General features: G+C 37.1%; 1 pseudogene; it reads right to left on the minus strand.

Annotated features, from left to right (window-relative positions):
• Positions 1-642: 642 nt before the first annotated feature.
• LOC134203257 (uncharacterized) lies at positions 643-5,171 on the minus strand (annotated as a pseudogene).
• Between the last annotated feature and the right edge of the window lie 931 nt (positions 5,172-6,102).

The following is a 6,102-nucleotide window of genomic DNA, read 5'->3' on the forward strand; positions in this document are numbered from 1 at the left end:
ATGCCCCAATGGCATTGCCCATATTGCCCCATAGAAACTGCTTTTAAAAAAAAAAAGTTTTATGATAAATTAAGATTTGTATCAGTACAAACATGTGTGCATAATATTCAATTATAATGTATCTTTTGATTGTGATGTATTTTTGACCTGTATTTTAATCAGTTTTGTGTCAAAACCTTATTTATAAACTTCAAATCTTATAATAATTTTGCATATGCTGTGAAAATTTACATTTTCAAGAGTATTTTCATGTTCGAATTGAATTTTAATCCGGTTTTCACGTTGAGGCTTATGTGGAGCATTCTCCTAAATATCATATTAACTTCTACATGTTGACAAGTTTTAGTCAATAAGCTCAAAATGAGAGTGGCTCATATTGCCCCTATGTGCGTTACCCAACAACTAGACACGTAATCCGGCGTCTGATGACGATGATTGCATATACTGCCGTGAATCGCATATTTGTCCCATATGAATAGGAAACCCAGCAAAGATGGGACAGTTATGCGATTCACGGCAGTATAGTTTTCGAAAAATAAATGTTTTGTAGACACTTTGTGTTAAGTCCACACGTTGCATATGTTCAATACTGTATGTATACATTAGTTTTCATTCCAAGACATTTCGGATATCAAAGAATAATTTTTGATTTGAACAAATAACAAAATGTATTGTGTCGCATCCATCATGAAAAATAATTCTTGTTCGACATTCAAAAAATCGCATCACTATGCATAATAATCTTTCAGCTTTATGTAGCAATAGAAGCATCCCTCCAAATGGCACTCAAACGCTATCCAATGTGAGCGGTATCAACAGGCACTCGGTAAGCATCTTACTATTCGATAAGGCAGGTAAATTGTCCACGTGTTTATACCGTATGTATAGCTTGTACATAGTGATTTTCCAGTTATTGTTTTCGGAGGGATCTCTCCGTAATCCAATCATGCTTTCAAACTCTCCCAGTGTCGTCAATCGATTGTCAGGTCCCTCCGGTCGTTGTGAACCACCTACCGTCAACACCAGCACTCCGTTCTCGATATTCGACCCTGGCAACCATCGAACATAATGTTGGGAACTAATTGAAAACTGTACTGGAACTTGAGGCTCAAAATCAGATTCATAATATCCCTGTGCCCTCGGACTTCCTCGACTCCTTGCTGACTTTCCTTATTTCGAGCATCACTGAACACATGGCATCGGACCAGAAAGCGCTCTCATCCAACGAGTTACGATTCCATTTGAGATAAAACCATGTCGTGTAGTCTAGTGCCAACAGATTGACGGGGTATTGCTCCTGTCCCGGATCGGTTGTGTCATATCCTGGGCCATTTGTTTGATTTCCCATAGGTCCACCAGTTGCTACGAGATTTTGCATGGTGCTATTGGAAGAGCTAGATTCTGCTGACGTAGACGGAAGGACAATCGTCTGGGGGTCGGAACTCGGTGTGCTCCCAGCTGGCGCTCCATATTTGACTCGCCAAAAGTTGATGCACTGCTTTATCAAGCCTGCTTTTGTACTCTCCGGTGGGAGTTGTATGTTGTAGCTCTGCAGATATCTGTAGATGAATTCGGGTTTCACGATGTTCTTCGAGAGCAGTGAAGTGGCATCACGGCAGTTGTCGAGCATGACATTCAGTGATTCTGAGAGTCGAAATAAAGAAAATCACATTAGTTAAATGAAATTGTGCGTGTGCTCGTATTACTAGAAAGAAAACTCCTAAATATGCAGAGGCCTGTACTGCCGTAATACGCATAACTGTCCCATGGATATAGGGAATCCTAGCAAACATGGGACAAATATGCGTATGACGGCAGTGTACAAGTGCCGTATTTTAGAAAACTGTAAATCATGAGGTGCAGTCAGATTTTACTCGTTGGGCTACGAAACCTTGTGGAATACGAGATGAAGCGGCCCAGGGCTGATAATCTCATAAATAAAGATAATTCAGTTCAACCTTGTGGAATCCGCAAAGTTCAATCGTAATCCTGAGTAACTTTTAAACACTGATACATAAAAAACTAATTCTGAGTCAAAGTCAAAGAGTCAGTCAGAGTCAAAGAATACCATTCAAAACTGAAGAGTAAAACTATTCAGTCACTGCTTCTGTAGATTACAGTGAAACTGCCTTGAGATAATCGATGATGTTCCATGACTCGATATCGACGCAAAGAAGTAAATTATGATATATGCATTAAACAAAAATTTCTTAGTAACTGTGACGACCCCTTCGAACAGCATCTCGAGAGTTTTCAGTTCAATTTGATATTTTCATTATGTAGTCAATGGTGAGATTTCTCAGGAATTACAAAAATTAGAGGAAGCCTAGATTTGTTTATTTGTGTGTGCTCGCAACGTCATTGGTTGTTCGTTTGTTGGTTGTTTGAATTATGACTTAAACAACCTATGAGACCAAGTATGAGACATCAATGAAAAACAAATCAGGGCGTTGCTTTTGAAAAGCTCGCAAAATGTTTTATCAATACAAGGTTTTTTTTGACGTTTTTTAAGTTAAAAATTAAGTTAAACACAACGATCACCGCAAGTTGTTTGAACTTAGCTTTATTGCTGTTATCATAACTGGTTTCTCGTGGGCCAAGATAAGAGAGTAAAGTTATCGGCGAAACTGTAGATGGGGCGGTTAAAGTTTCATAGCATCAGTTTTGCTCCCCATGTACATGGTGTGGTGTCCTATAATCATATCCAACCCGTTTATTATTGAGTTGTTAGTGACGTCATTATAGTTATTAACCAGCTAATAGAGTAAAAATAAACAAAAACCTGTTTGTCCAAAATATAGTCAATCAGCTTTTTATTGTTGAAGTGGTTCCAAAACGCTTACCACGGGCCCACCTTATGTACAAGTCAGACATCACTTTCAAATGATTTGAGGAGCAGGCCAATTTTGGTATTAGTCTAAATCAATGAAATCCTGATTAAAATTAAAAATTAGTAAAAAGTACGAATTTTAGTTATGAAAATTGAACGTTCACTAAAAGCAATTCGATATCTGAGAAAAATAGTTCTGCTCAGCGAACAGAGTTATTCGTAATTATTGTATTGTTCCATTTACTCATAGACTTTTGTTTAATTTACAACTCTTCGACTTCATCCCAATAGATCAATTAAAATCATAATGGTGTGCTATTTTTGAAGCAAGTTTCATAATTTTTACACATCTGTTGCAAGTGACATTTTTCTCCCTAGGCTCCGTGTTATGTTATTCTGCAAAATGATATATGTAATGGTCAAAACATATTGTACATGACACCTGTTTTAGGACTTACTTGAGAAACTCTGTGCTTGAAATGTTGCAAATGATACAGCCGTAAAACATAAACAAGATGGAATGGATAAATGAAGATTTCTTAGGGTGGTCCTAATATGATACTTATGCATTGAATTAACAAAACTGAATTAATTTAATTATATTTGGGAAATTGTTTATAGGAAAATCAGTTTTCAAAACTCATTTTTGCAGATACACAGAAACAATTTAGGGATGTGTAACGACACCGCTTTAAACACCAATGGTAGTCATATTCTTTTGTCAAAACCGTTATCGTTTCATCGTAATCTTGTGTTGACTGCGATATATAATAACTCAACAAAAATACAATTTAAGCTCTATCTGATAAAGAGGGCAGCCGGCGAAGTACTCTCTCTCTCTCTCTCTTGAAATTAAACACTCTCATAGAAAAAATATCTGGTAGGCGCAGTAGACCTTTCTCCTATATAATATTTAAAGTTTTGATATAATTCGGATTGATATAACGAATCGTTGTTTTTTTATTCAGCAATAAAGAAACCATCGAGTAAGAGAAGATATCGAGGTCCGGGTGGGATCGAGTGGGAAATTTGTTCTAATTTGAGTGTAAGAGTAGAATAAATATGAACGGGCAAGGAATTAAGTTTACTCCTTGATTGGACAATTTGCGTATCTATCTAGAACCGAAGTTAGGAAAAAAATCGAAATATATTACGAACTGACAAAATAGCCGTATTGTATTTATTTAGTTATATGACATTGTGGCAAATATACGTACGAACACGCTTTCGAACGAAAGTTGATGCGCATTCTCATTTACGCCATCAAATTCAAATAAGGAAATGATTCAAACGAATTGCAATCGATCGAAAGTTTAGTTCGTCCGCAAACATGAATAAGAGTGCTTGACCCATGTTCTTGTTTACGTTCGAACAAAAGTTGATAATAGCATTCTCGTTTACGCCAACAAAATTTAATGGAGAAACGGTTTGAAAGAATCGTATTCGTTCGAATGTGTCGTTCATCCGTAAACAAGAAAACGGGTGGCTTTATGATTTTTTTTTAGTGATTTTGCCATTAAAAAGTGTGCATTTTTATTAGTGTAGATTCTACTAAAAAGCTCGTAATTGAAATTCATCACCTTCAAATTATGTTTTCAAGGTCGAGTAGTAAACATGTCGTTTCTACTATCCACCTTTTTGTGAGGCACCCTAGTGAGTGCTCTTCAGCATAATAAATCACTCTTACCGCTAAAATGTCCGATCAACGACAATCAATGAGGAATAAATCATAAATTGCTCGTAACGATTGATTAAAGCTCAAGCACGCCCAGTTGTTATAAGACCTCTGTTCATAATCAATCAACATGGATATGATCTCGAATATTGGTGTATTTGTCAAATTTGCAGCTCCATCAGCTGATAAGAAATTAAAATTAGTACCAATAAAATAGATAGCAACAGATAAGTCAACTCTTGGCACGGCACGGGGTAATTTCCTGTCTTAAGAATCTCAAGCTGCTGTCTATATAAGAATCCAGAAACACTGTCGATCACTTTCCACAATAATTATTATTGAAGATAATTCCTACTCACTCTCAAGCGTAATCTCCTTGATAGTATTTTTAGAGATGATATTCCCTATGGTTAGTGTGACTTTCCGCACCTCGGGATCGGTTTGGGTGAAAAAATCCGCAATTCCATTGCGCTCGTGATCGGACGATATCACCATCTTGATGGAGTACAACGCATTAAGTACTTTTACAGCTATAATTTCTAACAAACAGAATTATTTTACTGGAGAACTGATTTTAAGTACAAAAATATTCACAATCTTGGAATAAAATAAGAGAATCAAATCTGTTCACGCAAGAAGTTTCCATGTTTTGTTATGATAGATGGCCACTTCCGGTTGACGTTTCTATACGATTATGTCAATTTTGCACGCAAATTTCGTTTTCCTTATTTCTCTTTCTTAGTTTGTGCTAGCAACACTGCTCCTTGGTAACCGTACACGGAAGAAGAAAAGTACCCAGCGTTGAGTTTTTTAAACTTACATTTAAGTTATTTTGACGTAGGACTACGTCTGTCTTTTCTATATTGGGGTACACTTTACGATTGCGAAAATCAGGGACCGTCACGAAAGCATGATAGACTTTGAACTTCAATATCTCAGCCGTTTCTCGATGGATTTTCAATTTGTTTGAACCATTCGATTAAGGATGAACCAACGCTTCTTTGTATTTATATGAAAATACTGGTTTTCAACTATTTATTATCGAAAATTGATAAAAATTTAAGAAATAGGTAAACCAACCAATCACGTACATGCATCACTAGCACAGACATCAACAATCAATCACTTGCGGGTTTGGATCTAATCATCAGTTTGAACCAGACATCATGCACGCGTACAAAAAAGGATGAGATTGAGCAACGGCTGCTACGCGCACATATAATTTAGGGCACGCGAGTCTCACGAAGCTTGTGTACCTCACATTAACATTCGTGAGTCGCATTGAGACATATCAATGCGATCAGCTCATGCGCTGTTTGCCATGGCAAACCTTTGCAAACAGACCATTCAACCATTGACCAATACATAGACGGAGTGGTGGCCAGTTTTCCGGGCACCACTATATACCCCTGGGGAGTGAAGCATTACAATTAGAACAACCACTCGACTGTTGAGAAGCCCCTCAGTTCGAACCACGTCAGTTTGACAATTCTCGCTTAACTTTTCAAAAGGACCTAAGTAACATTTTTTCCATGAATTAATTTGAATAGACGAATCCAAGTAAAAATAAGAAGAAGACGCACGACGGTCCTACAGC

Source organism: Armigeres subalbatus, unplaced genomic scaffold, assembly GCF_024139115.2.
Source record: "Armigeres subalbatus isolate Guangzhou_Male unplaced genomic scaffold, GZ_Asu_2 Contig1724, whole genome shotgun sequence".
Lineage (NCBI taxonomy): Eukaryota > Metazoa > Arthropoda > Insecta > Diptera > Culicidae > Armigeres > Armigeres subalbatus.